Source organism: Pan paniscus, chromosome 16 (genome assembly GCF_029289425.2).
Source record: "Pan paniscus chromosome 16, NHGRI_mPanPan1-v2.0_pri, whole genome shotgun sequence".
Classification (NCBI taxonomy): Eukaryota; Metazoa; Chordata; class Mammalia; order Primates; family Hominidae; genus Pan; species Pan paniscus.
In genome coordinates, this window is record NC_073265.2 from 87,826,215 (window position 1) to 87,844,035 (window position 17,821).

At 46.1% G+C, this 17,821-nt stretch overlaps 1 long non-coding RNA gene across 1 annotated transcript in view; it reads right to left on the minus strand.

Annotated features, from left to right (window-relative positions):
- Window positions 1–11,898, minus strand: part of LOC117976116 (uncharacterized) — a 254,255-nt gene extending 242,357 nt beyond the window's left edge. Inside the window, exons 1-2 of the long non-coding RNA XR_010110087.1 lie at window positions 11,758–11,898; window positions 10,304–10,392 (exon numbers count right to left, since the gene is read on the minus strand). This is a non-coding gene — a long non-coding RNA (uncharacterized LOC117976116). The remainder of the gene's footprint in view (window positions 1–10,303; window positions 10,393–11,757) is intronic.
- Between the last annotated feature and the right edge of the window lie 5,923 nt (window positions 11,899–17,821).

Genomic DNA, 17,821 nt, shown 5'->3' on the forward strand with positions numbered 1-17,821 from the left:
TGTAAGGACCGGGAAAATCACCTTCCCCTTTTCCCCTTGGCCCTTCAGTCTGCAGATCTATCACATCCTGTCTAATGCAAATCAGCCCACACTTCCTTCCCATCACCTTAACTCTCTTATTTGACTAGTATCTTTCTAAGGACCTTTTGGGGGCCAAATAACTAAGAACATGCACACAGGGAAGTGACCTTTAACCCCATGCTGGCTGGCAATAAATATGCGTCCCTTGTATCCCAGACACAAGCATGGGAGCCAGGGATGTGGCTAGCCAGTTCCCACTCTCCCCATGCCACTGGGCAGAGGACAGGAGAGCTCCATTAGAATTCAACTGTTGAGTCAGGAGTTCGAGACCAGCCTGACCAATATGGTGAAACCCCGTCTCTACTAAAAATACAAAAAAAAATCCAAGTGTGGTGGCATGTGCCTGGTAATCCCTGCTACTTGGGAGGCAGAGGCAGGAGAATCACTAGAACCCAGGAAGCAGAGGTTCAGTGCAGAGAGGGTCTGTGCTTTCTCAATGATGATGCAATTTCTGTGACCCTGGAGATGCATCACATTCCCCACTAGTGGAACCTTCTGAGTGTTGCTAGTATGGTTTGTCTGTGTCTCCACCCAAATCTCATCTTGAATTGTAGCTCCCACAATTCTCACGTTTTGTGGGAAGGACCCAGTGGAAGGTAATTGAATCACAGGGTCAAGTCTTTCCCATGCTGCTCTTGGGATAGTGAGTAAGTCTCATAAGATATGATGGGTTTATAAAGGGCAGTTCCCCTGCACAAGCTCTCTCTGTTGTCTGCCGCCAAGTAAGACATGCCTTTCACCTTCCACCGTGATTGTGAGGCCTCCGCAGCCACATGGAACTGTGAGTCCACTAAACCTCTTTTTCTTTATAAATTACTCAGTCTCGGATATGTCTTTATCAGCAGCAAAAAAATGGACCCATACAGTTGGCTTAGTGAGAAAGGCAGCCTGAGTCTGGGAGTGCTCAGCGGGTCCCACCTTCAGGGAGGCACTCCAAGGAGTTATCAAGGGGCTGCTCAATGTCAGGGGAGACCCCCCATTCCCCCAGATGACCAGCACAGAAAATGAAGAAGCAGGAGGCATAGCCCTTCCCTATAACCTTCCCTGTGCCCTGGGTACCTTGGCCCGGGTGCCTCAGCCATGAAGGTGGGCTTCACTGCCTGCAATGCTGGGACTGCAGTCTGGGGTGGGAGAGGAGAATCATCCAGGCCTGGAATGCTCAGGTCATAGAACTGGCTCATCCTAGCCACTTAGGTCTTCATTCAAATGTCACCCTCTTCCAGTCCTCACCTTTCTGTCACATGACCCTGTCGTGTTCTGTATGGCACTCGTTTTGCTCTAATATTATCTCAGTTATTTGTCTCTGTTATTCCTATTTCCAATCCTCAGCACACAGTAGGGGCTCACATGTTTATCTACCACTGTCCTCTGAAACTTACATGCTCTCTAGCCACAAGGCCTCCACCCCTGTGGCTTTCTCTGTCTGGCCTGCTGTTATTTCCCATGCCCGCTCAAGAGACTTCTATTCATCCTTCAAAACCCAGATCAAACTTTACTCCCCAGGGACACTCCATTCAAGCAGGAATCTTACTGTCCCCTCTACAATCTCCTATCCCTTTATCTACATCTGACTTGTAACCCTTCAAACAGGGTATGGAAACTTTTCATTTTAGAACTATCCTTAAATAGATGATAAACCTTTTGTCAGGCCAGTGTGTCTTATCTGGTGTCCCCCGAGACAGCAGCAGCCACAATGCAAGTGCTCTATAAATGTTTGTGGAAGGTGTTAATGGATGACAAAGACTAGGAAGTTATCTCTTCCTGAATGCAGAGTGCTAGGGACATTATTATTTTCCACATCTCATTAATAAGGAACGGTGACGTGGGGATGTGGTTACCGTCTGGAGTCCTGCAATGTTTAAACTAACAATCATTGCCTTAGAAAGCTCACTCTTCTTAAAGGGTTCTCTGTGCCCAACCTATGGTTTCATTTACATAGTGCAGATCTTTTCTTTGTGGGCGATACAAAGGGACACTTCAACCTCAGCCTGGTGGAATTTTCAGATTCCAAATTAAGGAAGTGTTAAAATGCAAAAGATCCATTACATCCTTCCTGAAGACATTCTTTCGCATCCAATATACTTCCTGAGGAAGTTACCAACATCTCATTACTTGCAGGACTCAAGAAGTCTAGTAGAAAGAGTGTGGGACTTGAAACAAGGCAGATTTGTGTTTAAAGGTCCTACCCAGGTGACTTTGGGCAAGTCACGTAACCTCTCTGAGCCTCAGTTTGTCATCTGTACAATGGGGATGATAATACCCACATCAAAGTTTCATTGTGAAGACTGAATACTACATGCTGTAATCTATGAAGTATCTAACACAGAGTCAGAAGCCTGGGTGATCAGTAAAAGTCAGTTCTTTTCACTTCCCTTCCTATGTTGTCCTTGTTTTCCTTCCCGAAAAGAATGTCTAGAGCAGGGTTTTCCAGCCCCAGCACTGTTGACATTTTGAGCCTGATCATTCCTTGTTGTGGGGGGCTGTTCTGCAGATTTGAGGATGTTTAGCAGCATCCCTGGCCTCTACGCACTGGAAGTCACCAGCACCCACCTCCCCAGTGATGCCAATCCCAAAAATGTCACCAGACATTGTCAATTGCCCTTGGAGACAAAATTGCACCCAGTAGAGAATCAGTGGCCTAGGGTTCTATAACTGGAATGTCACCTAGTAAGGAAAGTTGCTTGCTTTTCCTGCAGGACCTGTTCTGAATGGTGCTGAAGCCCCATGTGACAGAGTCCACGCCCATCAGGAGGCTGACCTTCAGGACAAGAGAGGATGCATTCTTAGCCACAGCTGTCAATGGCAGCCTGATTCTTTCACGCTGAAAACCGGATCACTGCATCTTATAGCGATCGACATTCCCAGCACATGACCATTCGGTCAACAACTTTTAACTGAGCATCTACTAGGTACCAGGCCTCTGTGCTAGGCGCTGGGGGGCACAACAGTGAGTAAATACCCGCCCACATAGAGTGTATTCTCTAGTAGAGGCCACGAACAATACCCAATGGATAGAAAATTTCAAGAAGACAGAAGTGATATGAAGGCCACTAGAGAAGGGGTAGGGAGACTTTAGATAGTGAGAGACAGTCACTTCTATAGGGCCACACCTGACTTCTCCCTGCTGTAAGTCAGGACAGTGGCAGAGATGTGCACCCCTAGAGATGGATGCATTTTGCTGATGACAGAAGATCCCCCTACTCACAGCCAGTAATGTCATCTGAGACACAGCCAGGAAGGCCCTGCATAGCAATAAAAGTCTTCATTGCTCCCGTCCCCACCCTGCAACATGTTAGTGGCACCAAGATGTCAAATGTCTTAGAAAAAATAACTCAAAAAACACTAGAGTCCATGAACATTGACCTATCCTAGTTCATTTACTATAAAGAACGTCATTAGTCATAGCAATGCTGTTTTGTTTTGTTTTGTTGTTTTGTGTGTGTGTGTGTGTTTGTTTGTTTGTTTTGGTTTTTTTTTTGGTTTGTTTGTTTGAGATGGAGTCTCACTCTGTCACCCAGGCTGGAGTGCAGTGGCGCGATCTCCGCTTACTGCAAGCTCCGCCTCCCGGGTTCACACCATTCTCCTGCCTCAGCCTCCTGAGTAGCTGGGACTACAGGTGCCCGCCACCATGCCCGGCTAATTTTTTGTATTTTTAGTAGAGACAGGGTTTCACCAGGTTAGCCAGGATGGTCTCGATCTCCTGACCTTGTGATCTGCCCACCGTGGCCTCCCAAGTGCTGGGATTACAGGCATGAGCCACCCCGCCTGGCCAGTTTTGTTTTAAAGAAGTGGAATTAATGGTTGGGCTGCTTTTGAGCTATAGAATAAATGTACTATATCTTTATTGTTAAAAATGTCTACAAGAAGCATTATTTCTTATAATCAAAAAGTCTCATAAACTTTCCTTAAAGTAGGGGTACCACCATGCCCAGTTTGATCTTCATTTAATAATCAGGGTTTCTCACTGATGGAGAAGGTTGTCACAGGAGGGAGCTGATTTCAGACAGAGATTTGTAAATTCAAGCATACAACACAGGCATGGAACTTTTAAAGCTTGAGTTATTGCGTCCAATCCCATGGAGCAGGTAGTATGAAATGGTTGGCACTTTAAAAAGTCTTTTTTGATCTGAAAGACTCCATCGTCTCCTTTTGAAACAAATACAATTACAACTTATGGTGTAAATGCTTAATTTGAAAATGAATGACCCTAGAGCCAAGCAGCTCTCACAGACAGTCCATTGCGCAGGTACACGGCTGCAGGACCCTCCAAAGGAGACAATCCCATATATCAGCTCTCGTCGGTCCAGGATCCCAACAGGGAAAAGGCTTCCCTTAACATCTCTAAGCTGAGAGCATTCTTATGTGTTTTTCTTATGAAATAGTGTGGCTCCACGCGAACAGTAGCCACTGCACTCAGAACAATTGTCACTTAATGTCCTTCCACTCAACTGCAGGGTAGCATCCTCTTTCTCAACACAGTCTAATGGCCAAAAAAGCACTCCGCAATATAGAAGGCAGAAGAGGCCGGGGACGGTGGCTCACGCCTGTAATCCCAGCATTTTGGGAGGCCGAGGCAGGCAGATCCCGAGGTCAGGAGATGGAGACCATCCTGGCTAACAGAGTGAAACCTGTCTCTACTAAAAAAATACAAAAACATTAGCTGGGCGTGGTGGTGGGAGCCTGTAGTCCCAGCTACTCAGGAGGCTGAGGCAGGAGAATGGCGTGAACCCGGGAGGTGGAGCTTGCAGTGAGCGAAGATCGTGCCACTGCAGTCCAGCCTGGGCGACAGAGCGAGACTCCAAAAAAAAAAAAAAAAAAGAAGAAGGCAGAAGAAGGAGAACAAAACATCTGAAACGTCTCCAAATTTAACTTCTCCTGCTTTTCTGTGCAAGACCAAGGCACTGCGGCTGTGTCCTGGGACTGCGGGGCTCCTGATATCAAACGTTAAGTGGTGGCAGGTTCAGGGACATCCAGGCTGGTGGTGGCCAGGGGCCTTCTACTCCTCCCCCCACCAAACATAGCCTCCAAGAACACTGTTAAGCTCAGAGAGCCACGTGTTGGCAGCCTCCCACCTCTTCTCCTCTGCCCCCAGCCTCTGCCAAAGCCACTGCTCCTCTGGACCTGAGTGGGAACCTATGGGTCCTTTGGGGCCATCGGAATTCAGAGGCTCAGAATCTCATTCTCTGATGCCTGTACAGCTTCCCAGCTTCTAGTCTGCGTGGGACTGTTAAGAGCACAATTATTTTAAGAAATGTTATCCCGATGTACTTCACAGGAAAACATCGGCAAAATTATGTCAACCTTTGCAAATGCTGCTGGCAGAGAGAAAGAAAACTCAATTCCTTTTGTTATTGCTTCCCATTTACCCTTTCCCCACCCTGTTTTTAACTTGGGGCCAAAAAGAAACTAAAATGAGCCCACTTTTTAAGGTTGCTCAGTTGTGATGTAAATTTCTTGCCGTTCGTTGCTTTTTAAAATTTTTTTGCCTGATTTGGTCATTCCTTTAGCTTGATATATAGTAATACATTTTTGCTTACGACGTCTAGCTTACTTTTTGTTTTTCAAAGAAGATTCTCCCAGGAGTTTTCTCAGTCACTCTGCATCTGGCAGAGATCAACTGTCCCTCTGAGTCCTGCCCAAAGCATTTCGCTCCTGGAGCCACATCCTGTTCTGCCTCATATACCAGCGAGTCATGTCCCAGTCTGTCTCCCCACTAAACTGGGAGAGCTTTGAGGCTGTCCCAGTTCCCTCTGGATTCTCAGTGCACAGGGCAAGGCCTGATATGTAGAAAGGTCTCAAAAGCAGCCAAATGAACAACTGATCTGATATGGTTTGGCTGTGTCCCCACCCAAATCTCATCTTGAATTGTAGCTCCCATAATTTCTACAAATTGTGGGAGGGAACAGGTGGGAGATCATTGAATCACAGGGGTGGTTTTTCCCATATTGGTCTCATGGTAGTGAATAAGTCTCGCAAGATCTGATGATTCTATAAGGGGTTTCTCCTTTTGCTTGGCTCTCATTCTCTCTTGCCTGCTGCCATGTAAGACGTGCTTTTGCCTTCCACCATGATTTTGAGGCCTCCCCAGCCACATGGAACTGTGAGTCCGTTAAACCTCTTTTTCTTTGTAAATTATCCAGCCTTGAGTAGGTCTTTATCAGCAGCATGAAAACTGACTAATACATGATCAAACAAGGGAGCCCTTGAATTTCTTATTTCAAATAATTGACAATGCAGTGGAAGCCATTTTGCTAAAAATAGCAATATCAGCAAAAGTCTCCTCCTTAATTAAAAGAAGCAAAGTGAGATTGTTGCCACCAGATGAAACAGGGTGAGGGGCTGCCCAGTGGGAATAATTCTAAACACTTGTCTCAACCTGGAAGTTGCTGCAACCAGAGGGTTTCCTCCTTTCCACGGGGCCCTCTGAGTTCATCACCTGAATCCAGAGGTACAAGCGGAAGCTCCAGTTCCTGCTGTCTAAATGTTGGGCCACACAGACTCGGTAGGAATCAGGACCCAAGTACCAAAGCCTACACCTAACCCTAGCCTGAACTGCTAAACCTGTCTCCTAAAAGCCTCAAGGTTCAGTGGGAAAAATAAGATCTTGGGAGTGAAGCAGATGCAGGTTCAAATTCTAAGACTTACTGGAAGTGTGGTCCCGTACAAGTTACTAACTTCATGGTGCCTCAGCTTCCTCATCTGTAGTATGGGTAATAATGCAGGACCTACCTTTTAAGATGTTCTCAAGGATTGACTATACTGTCACTCTTGCCTGGCATAATGTCCACTTCCATCCCTGGAGAAGGTAGCTGGGGCGAATTTTAAAGGCTGAGTATGAGGAAGGCAGACCAGAGGGAGAGGTTTGCTTCAGCAGCCCTGCCAAGGCTTCCAGAGCAGCTGCTTCCACACTAGTTCTGGGATGCAGGTGAGCACAGGGGCCCTCCCTCCCGGGACCTGGCTCAGGGAAAACACTTGGTAGACATGTGGTCAATGTGTGATCCTCCTCCCGCTCACAGTCCGGCAGGGAAGACAGACAAGTGAGGGTGTCTAACAGGGTGCTATGAGGGAGCGAAGGAGGACAAGCCACCCCGGTGCTTCCCGGAGTTCCTTAGAGCCACCAAGTGACTTGTTTTCCAGCCCAGTAAATGCATCTCTGTCATACAGCTCAGGGTAGAGCTGTCATCACAACTACAAATCTGAAACCAGTCCATTCATTTCATCATCTTAGTCAAAGCTCCTTGCCAAACTAAATCCGTGTAAGAATCTATATAAGTATTGTCACTAAAACTGACCATATTTTTTGCCCAGTAATGCTACTTATGGGAATTTACTTAGACAGAATAATCAGGGATTCACTCAGAGGTATGTACATAAAACTGGCTTTCATCTCAGCATTATTTATAAAATGAACCAGCAACACGTGGAAACAGCATAGATGCCTGAGGTTAGGAGATTGATTTTAAAAATATCCCAGTGTACCTCTGTATGAAAGAACACTACGCAGTCATCAAACACTTATTTGTAATAACATTATATACAGTTACATGACAAAGCAGATTGCAAATCAGCATATAGAATATGATCCCAATTTGTGTAAATACATATAAAAATATGTGATATTTGCATGCATTTTCAGAGAAAGAAAACACATTAATAGTGGTTTCCCCCAAAGGCAATAGACTTTGCTGGATAAATATACAGGTTTTAGGCTAGGCGCAGTGGCTCACACCTGTAATCCCAGCACTTTGGGCGGCCAAGGCAGGAGCATCAACTGAGGTCAGGAGTTTGAGACCAGCTTGGCCTACATGGTAAAACCCCGTCTCTACAAAAATACAAAAATTTGCTGGGCGTGGTGGCAGGCAACTGTGGTCCCAGCTACTTGGGAGGCTGCAGCATGAGAATCATTTGAGCCCAGGAGGTGGAGTTTGCAGTGAGCCGAGATCATGCCACTGCATTCCAGCCTGGGCAAGAGAACAAGACTCCATCTCAAAAAAAAAAAAAAAAAAAAATGCAGGTTTTAGAGCTAAATGGCCAAGGTCGAACCCTGACTCCACCACCTCCAAGTGTGTTGACACTGGACTAGTTATTAACTTCCCACTTCCCAGTGCCTCAGTTTCCCCATATTAAGCATGCAGCTGCTAGCTCTCCCTACTTCCTAGAGGGTTTAATTAGGGTGCTAACAGAAGAGTGGTTCTAGATAGTGGCTGGGAACCAGTTAGCACTTGCAAGCATAATCCATTGTTATGAGTTATTATTAGTGGTGGGATTAGGGTCATTTCAATTCTCCAGTTTATTCTTCTGTATATTTTATATAGAAAATTGACTTACGATCATGGAAACAAAATAATTTCTAATCCATTTTGGTCAATGAGATGAATTCAATGAAGAGATTAGTTAGAACTACTTTGCCATAATTGACACAACATCTGCTATTTCTAGAACTAAATCAAATAAAATACAGTCAACTCTTGATTCTGCATGAAGCACATTCATTTATCTGCGGCTGCTCCTGCATTCCTGTTTTTATGGGCCTCATTAAGCACTGGATATAACATCGTATGTTACAGCTCTATCTTGCGTCTGTTTACTTCCTCTCCCACAGCCAGCAGCTCAGCAAGAGCCTTGTAAACCAATTCTCTTAATGATCTATCCAGTCGGGGAAGGTGCAAATCAGTGATATGGGGAGCTTAGGGGAGAAGCCAGCAGCTCTACCTCAGAGAGGGGATGCTGCCACACCTTTTGGCACAGTTGGAGGGATGGCTAACTGCGGGGCTGAGGTCTAATGTGGGCCCTCTCTGGGCACCTCAATCTTCTATGTTAGAGCCATCCAGGGTCCGTGTCCACCTGGCCATATATAACAGTGGCTGGAGGAGGGGGAGGGTCTTTAACACAATCCTGTGTGAAGATGAGAGACTGATGGAGAATGGTTGACCCCACAAACTATGAAGAGGGTCGACCCTTTCATAACACATGCATTTTCACAATACAGGTATTCAAATGTGCGATCTCCAGTGGGTTTCTGGTATCAGGTCTCCATCCCCTCCATTAAATACACAGTTCTCTGCCTTTGTTGCAGAACTGGATGAGGCGTCACTTCTCATTTTGAGCCCACATTGCCAGATTTTCAGTCTTCATATCATCCAAAGTCAACAATCCCAGCCAGGTGCTGTGGTTCATGCCTGTAATCCCAGCACTTTGGGAAGTCGAGGCAGGTGGATCACCTGAGGTCAGGAGTTCGAGACTAGCCTGGCCAACACAGTAAAACCCCGTCTCTACTAAAAATACAAAAAATTAGCCAGGCTTGGTGGCAGACACCTGTAATCCCAGCTACTCAGGAGGCCGAGGCAGGAGAATCTCTTGAACCTAGGAGGTGGAGGTTGCAATGAGCCAAGATTGTGCCACTGCACTCCAGTCCTGGTAGCAAGATCAAAACTCCATCTCAAAAAACAAAATAAAGTAAACATTCCCTCAAGAAGTTGCCAGGAGCTTTGTTCCCCTCCCTTCCCAGCATGTGGTTCCACCATGCTGCACCACTCTGTCCATCTCTCTCTGATGTAAGAGGCTGGCTCCAGATCCTGGCCAGCTAATTCCTCCCAGGGCCACCATCATTGTTGTGTGTGCTGTGGGGATGGGGAGGCAGTTCAAGGTTCTTAGAGTTAGACATGCCATATTCTGCTTGACGGCACTGCAGTCACCCCTGTGTCCCTGCTTCCAGCTGAGGCAGCCTGGCTGCCCTCTCCAGCCTCCCCAGCAAGGCTTGACTGCAGCATCTCTTCTTGGCAAGCAAGAGGCAGTAGGGGGAAAAAATTCTAAGAAAAGGCATGGGCTCTGGAGACAAATAAAACTCTCTGAATATTTGACTCTTGCATTTCATAATTGGTCCTTCATACTAAACAGGTTGTTTGATAAAAGGAAAATTATTCAACCTCAGTTTTCTCAACAAATGGAAATAGTAATAATGACACCAATGTCTTTGGTACTGCATGAAAATGCATGTGAAAGCCCAGGGCCTGGCCCATTGCATGCACTTCAAAAAGTTTTATTTTTCTTTTGATTTCTCTTCTAGGCAGCATTTCATCATGATATTTCATCTGAAAGTATATTTGTTTTGAATTATTTGACTGCAACTAACATATAACCTACCAACGGCTTAAACGTTTAGGGATTTATTTTTCCTCATAATAAAAAGTCTGGAGGCAAGTTGCTTCTGGGGTTGGCTTACCCTGTTTGAGCAAGGATCTCTCCTATTCTCTTAGCCTCATCCTGGTCGTTGCAAGATAGCTGCATGAGTTCCAGACATCACATCTACATCTAAAGCAAGAGGAAGAGAAAAGTGGGTGGTGATCTTCTATATCTATTTTTAACAGGAAAAAAAAAAGATGAGAAAAGCTTTTCCAGAAACACCCCTGAGTGGACTTTTCCTTATACTTACATCATATTGACTAGCATTGTGTCACACGGCCACCCCTGCATTAAGAGAGACTAAGAAATCACGTACTGATTTAGTTTCTTCAGCCTCTAGCAGAAGGTGGAAAGAGAGAGGAGGGCTTGGAATAGCTGTTAGCCCAGACAATCTGCAGAGTCTTCCTAGAGGATTGGAAATGGCCAAATTAGAACTACCCATAGGTAAGTGCTGGGCGGGTGGCTGACGCCTGTAATCCCAGCACGTTGGGAGGCTGAGGTGAGTGGATCACCTGAGGTCAGGAGTTTGAGACCAGCCTGACCAATATCGTGAAACCTTGTCTCTACTAAAAATGCAAAAATTAGCCAGGTGTGGTGGCTTGCGCCTGTAGTCTCAGCTATTTGGGAAGCTGAGACAGGAGAATTGCTTGAACCCGGGAGGCAGAGGTTGCAGTGAGCTGAGATTGAGCCACTGGACTCCAGCCTAGGCAACAGAGCGAGACTCCATCTCAAAAACAAAAAACAAAATCAAAACTACCCACGGGTAAATGTTATGTTTAAAATAATAATAATAAACACATAAGTAATAAACATATTTTGAAGCACATATGGTTTACCACCTATCACGGTGGCTCTGTCTTGCCTTGGTTTCTAGCAGAAGTTCTCCAGCTTGGAGGCACGTTAGAATCTCCTGGGGCGCTTGCAAAAAACACCAAGGCCTGGGTCCCTTCCTCAGCGCAAGGAAAACCTCTAGGGCTGGGGCAGGGCCATTGACTCAGGGTGAAGATCCAGGACCACCAGGTTGGTGTCCACGGAGAGTTGCTATGCACACCGCTAGAGGGCGCAAGAGATCATTCGGCCGCGAGGAGTCCTTGGTCACGGCAGCTGTAAAGTCACCCAGCCCTCTGGCGGCTTCCCGTTTACCCAGGGCCGGCACCGAGGGCATAAAGGGCGTTCTAACCCACATAATAGAAGACATTGCGTTGCTATTCTGTACTTTTGTTAATTAGGTAAACTACGCCAAGAGAGGCTCAGAAACCTGCCCAAAATGAGCTGGAGCATCAGCAGGGGTTCCAAATGGCAGGCGTCTTCTCCCCTCTGTCCCACAAAGAACAGTCCGCCCCCTGGGCTGGGAGCTGGGCCCGGAGCCCCGGGCAGCCCGCCCGGCCGTGCTCGCTACGCCCCCGGGCTGCGTTCATCAAGCGCAACTCCAGGCGCGCGCCGCAACCGCGCAGGGCAACCGGGGGCTCTCCCGCCGAACCCGCCTTCACTTACATCTTTCTCATCGCCCTTCCGGGGCTGCTAGTTTGCTAACGCTGCCAGGAAGCTCTCCTCCCAGTTTTCTAGCTGCCGTTCTAGCGAGCAGAGAGACAGCCTCGGTGGTAGTAAGCCTCGCACAGAACACAGCACTAATTCTAATGCACAGGCGGTTCCACTTACCGTTTATGTAAAGCCACAAAGCCGGCGTGAGAACACCTAATTACCGCGTGAATTAGTGAAAAAACAGATGCGAGGTTTACAAAAATGTCTGCCAGTGTCTAGTAAATGGCCACAATTGATAGAGATGCTCCAAAGGCCTGCTGGGGGCAGAGGCTGGCTCAGGCACAGCCCCAACCCAAAAAATGCTGTCAACAGTTGCTGGCACCCCCCAGAGCGCGCCCCCAGTTCTCTTAGGTGAAAGAGCTGGGAAATCGTCTATGAGCAGCCACTTAATAGTCTTGTACTCATGAACCGCAATTATCAACAACAAGCGCCACCCACAGACTCAGTGGGAATGTGTTCATGGTTAATCAATTCGATTGATCACTGTTTATTAAGTAAAAACCTGCTTTCTAAACAGTTCCTCCCTAAATGGTGTTTTTGCAGGCTGCTAGAAAACAAGAGACTAATTGGGGGTCCTAATTTAAATCCAAGCGTGCACATTACTAAAAGCATTCGCAGCAGGGCTGTGGGCATGGTGAACCCTCAGTCCCCCAGAGTGGCCACGCTAAAGCCGACATTCTCCCATTATAAAGACCTCCCAATCCCTGCTTTAATTTCTCCGATCAAGAAGCCACGGTGACCAGGTCAGATGAGGACACCAGGAAGGAAGTCCACTGATAATATAGATTATGGGAATATTTGAGTCCCATCGGTGCTGTTGAATTGATCGGCTCCATTCAGCACCTCGTGAATCGAGATGGGAAATCGATGGTTGGACTGGCTAGGTGCCCAGATAAGTGACCATAGCGTATTTTTGTTATCTCCTTACAGAGAGTCATGATCTCTACCACCTTGAGTGCTCTAAATCTAAGCAAAATACAACAGAAAATCCAACACAGAGGAGGTCAGGGTGATCGCGCAATTGTGCTATAATCCAGAGAGGAAGGCGTCTGGCTGCTCTAGGGCTCAAATCTTCCTAAATGTGGCCACCTCCGCACGTGAGGAATTGGACCCAGGAGCAGCACAGCAGCTCCACTTGATCCACACCAGCTCTTCATCTGCTGCAAGTGCTGGGGGCTAAGCAGAACGGCAAGGAGACTGCCCTCCACCCCAGCTGAGGCTGCCAGGGTCAAGGCCCTTCCAGCATGGGAGCCGAGCCCGCCCTCCAAAGAAGAGAGCTTTGCATTTCCTGTGTATCACCTGCCTCTGCTGCAAAATTCCCATCCATGCCTCAGGAAGATATTGCAGAGAGTCACAACCTCCCACTATTCCCGTTATTTTTCCTTGTTTGATATTCAGGTCTTTTCTGCCTGCCCAGCTCAGGAATTCCACTCTCCCTAAACGAAGAGACCGGGAAGACCCTCATAACTCCCATCCATCACAGACAAAAATACCACAGATTAGGAGCCAGTAAAGAAATAAAACACACATTTTTGCATGCAATTATATGTGAAATTACTGCATAGACAGATATCCAAACCCTCAGGAATCCAAATCAGAAATAACATTAATTACTCCGAAAGGGTAACTAGCCAAAGGAAATTGAAGTCTTCTAGGGAGGCTGCACAAGGATTTTAATTTTCGATTAAGAAACCATTTGCGGGTTCCAATCCCCAATAGATGCAAATAACCCTATTTCCATACACTGGATGCAGAGTCAGTTTTATGTATCTCCAAAAACAGGACAGAGAAACTCTGAAAATATTTGTCAATCGTTTCTGCACAACGTGCTGTGCCTGCAGTCTTTGCACGCCCACATGCAGGGCTGTGTTAAATCTGTCTCGACCTCAGTCTCATAAAGAAATAAAGACCAAGTTATCACCATTTGATACCCAAGCGGCAGATGCTCTTTTCCATCTGGATAATGAACATCAAAAACCTGGAATGTAGAGAGATGTGTGTTCTTGGTTACAGCGCCTGCAATGCCCCTGCTTAGCTGAAAAATATTAGGGCTCAGTAGAAACATATAAGTCACAACATCCACAATTCTGCAGGAAAGAGAGAAACTTTTAATAGGAGCGGGGCTGCATCAAAGCAACCCGTAATTAGGTACAAATTTGGCTCATGGTTCAGCAATTTATACAGATTAGCTGTGCTGACCTTCCGGAGCCCCAGGGTGCTTATTTCGCATTTGCGGTTGCAGAGTGACCTCTAGTGTTAAAAGACAAGGTTTTTTTTTTTTTTTTTTTTTTTTTTTAAGGATAGCATCCAAAGTTAACATCTTTTTTTTTCTTTTTTTTTTTATTATACTTTAAGATTTAGGGTACGTGTGCACATTGTGCAGGTTAGTTACATATGTATACATGTGTCATGCTGGTGTGCTGCACCCACTAACTCGTCATCTAGCATTAGGTATATCTCCTAATGCTATCCCTCCCCCCTCCCCCCACCCCACCACAGTCCCCAGAGTGTGATGTTCCCCTTCCTGTGTCCATGTGATCTCATTGTTCAATGCCCACCTATGAGTGAGAATATGCAGTGTTTGGTTTTTTGTTCTTGCGATAGTTTACTGAGAATGATGATTTCCAATTTCATCCATGTCCCTACAAAGGACGTGAACTCATCATTTTTTATGGCTGCATAGTATTTCATGGTGTATATGTGCCACATTTTCTTAATCCAGTCTATCTTTTATCTATCCTTACTATTGAAAGCACGGGCTGTAACACACCTTTGGGGAAAAGTCCCTGGGAAATCTCCATAAGGTAATCAGATACAGATGTGACTTTTTGTTGTGTGCAAATCGCCGTTAGAGACTGTTCTAAACCTTCTGTCATGGAAATTTCCAAAGGGTTTACACATTTCAGAGAATATCTATGTTGGCTCTTTTTTTCCTCTTTTTGTTATATATTGGGGTTATGTGAATTTTTATTTTTAAAAATGTATGTGCCTTATGATGCTCTCTGGCCTATAGACAATTAAATAACTTATTATTCCCTCTTAAGGAGAATGGGCCCAACATTGACCCCAAACAGAGCCTGAAGTTTTTGCCTTAATTCCTTGAAAATAAAAATGATGGGAATCACAGCAGAAACTCTTTGGGACCAGGGCCGAGTTCACAGTGACAGCTCATTCTTGCCACTGTTGGCCCTAGTTGGGACTTGGAGTGGAGTGAGCAGGAGACAGTGTTTGCTGGGCACCAGTTGAGCTGGCCAGAGCCGGTTACAGAATGCACAGGGCCCAGTGCAAAGTGAAAATGCTGGGCCCCTTTTCCAAAAAGCAGGAAAGAAGATGCCAGGAAAGGTACTAAAATATAAGGACTTTTCCTTTCTCCTGCTGTCTCTCTTTTGACTTGCAGTGTTATTATTTGCTATTTAATAGCTGCTAGGTTTGGAAAAATTAAACGTAAATTGATAGCACGAATCTTACCATTCCTGTGCCTTGCCATCTTACAATACTAATGGAAGCATTTAGCTCAAAGCATGTAGCTCACATGCAGAATCACAGAAATTATAGAATTTGTATTTCGTAACTTATACATAAATAGGTTTGGGGGGGGTGGGGTTTAACCAGTACAGATGACTGCATTCAGAGGCACACAATGACACAATCGCCCTGACCTTTCAACCAATCCCTTACTGGAAATGCTGCACAAAAACTAGCTTTGCTGGTTTTATTTCATTTCTGGATATGCATACATTCTACCAGCACCCTCTGCCTTTGAGTTACTGAGGATTAAGACAGGACTGAAGGCCAGGTGCAGTGACTCACGCCTGTAATCCTAGCACTTTGGGAAGCCAAGGCAGATGGATCACTTGAGCCCAGGAGTTGGAGACCAGCATAGGCAATATGGTGAAATCCCATCTTTACAAATAATACAAAAAAAAGTTTCTGGTTGTGCTGGCATGCACCTGTAGTCCCAGCTACTTGGGAAACTGAGGTGGCAGGATTGCTTGAGCCCAGGAAGCAGAGGTTGCAGTGAGCTGAGATCGTGCCACTGCACACCAGCCTTGGTGACAGACCAAGACCCTATCTCAAAAAGAAAAGAACGAAAAGAAAGGCTAGTTCCCTTTCCTCCTATGTCATAACTACTGGCATAAGTGGTTGACTAACACAGAGAAACAACAGGAATGAAAAAGAATATGCTAGGCTTCCTTGGCTGATGATGTCCTTAGAACATCATATCCTTCTTTCCATTTTGAGTCAAATTCTAGTTTGAATGGAAAGCATGGCCCATCAGGCCCATACTTAATCAAAGATGTAACACTTGTACTCACTTTGAGTAATCTTGTTCTCACTTTGAGTCTTTCTGAACTCCCACCATCATGGGAGCACCAGAATTCTGTGCTCATGAGGCAAGGAATGGCAGCAAACACACATACCACGCGTATCTCCTCTGCTCAGGTGCATGCTGTATTGTCCCATTGGACTTCATCACAAGTGTAAAGATAAAATCATGGAGTATTTAAAGATGGCAATGGCAGAGGATTCAACCATGCACAGGGCTCTTCTGAACATGAGTCCCTGTGTGACTGCAGAGGTCAAATGCCCATGAAGCCAGCAGGGGCTGGGGAAGCTGGCCTTCTGGCAACTGATGCACCTGGGTGCCGTAGAAGCAGAGAGTGGGACATCCCTACAGACAGAGCGGCTGGGGGAGGCTTCATGGTGCCCATCCTGTCTAGGAGGAATAAGAATGTGACTGAGACTGTTTTTCCTAGGGCAGCCCCACACGTAAATATAAAAATCAATCTTCAAAGTTTTCACAGTGGATCCTCCAACACTTGTGAAGCAGGGGAAATGTAATCCACCGCATTTACACTTGAGGCATTAGAGACTTGGAGAGATGGGGCAATGAATGGCATAACGGCACCCAGCCCTGGGTGAGTGGGGCTCTGGGATCCCGAACCTCAACACTGCTCCCTTGTTGCACTTGGCTGCTCTGACCTCTTTGCTTTTCTCACAGGAGGCATGCTCCTGCCACAGCCTTGTTCCAATGCTACCCTTTCAATGAGACACACGGTCATCAAACCAATCACAATTGCAGTTCCCCCACCCACCCCCGACACACACCTATCTGCCTCCTTTTTTGTATTTCTGGAATAACACTTGTCACCTCCTAACCTACCATGTGATTTGCTTATTACATGCATTGTGTATTGTTTGCCTCCTCCAGCTAGAATGTAGGCATCACAAGGGCAGAGCCATTTGTCTAATAATTTCACTCCTGGATCCCAAGTGCCTAGAACAGAGAGCCCAGCACTGAGCAGGCCCTCATTAGGCGTGTGTTGAATGAATGAGTGAATTAATGAAATGCACATGACAAATTACTGTCCGTGCCATCTTATAACTCTCCATCCTAGCCCCTGATACTGTTTCTTGGTCTTTCAGAATGTTCCCAACTAGAATGGAAAAGGCAGGAATTTGACCCTGGGGATGGCAGCCATTCCTTCTGGAGAGTTTGCTTCACCAGATTCCTATTAGCAGTGTATATGGTAGCATTGACAGCTAATTTTATGTGTCAACTTGACTGGGCTAAGAGATGCCCAAATAGTTGATAAAACCTTATTTCAGGATGTGCCTGTGTGGGTGTTTCTGGAAGAGATTGGCATTTGAATCAGTAGACTGAGCGAAGACGATCACCTTCCCCAGGGTGGAAGGGCATCATCCAGTCCTATGAGGACTCAAATAGAAGAAAAAAGCAGAGAAAGGGCAAATTTCCTCTCTCTCCTTGAGCCGGGTCTTCCATCTTTTCATGACTTTGGACATTGGCTCTCAGACTTTCAGACTTGGACTCGGGCTTACCCCATCAGTCTCCTAGTTCTCAGGCGTCTGAGTTGGACTGGAACCACACCACCAGCTTTCCTGGGCCTCCAGCTGGCAGACAGCAGATCGTGGGACTTCCCAGCCTCCATAATCATGTAATCCGTCAATCCCTCACAGTAAATCTCTTCCTACATTTCTATATCTATAGGTATAC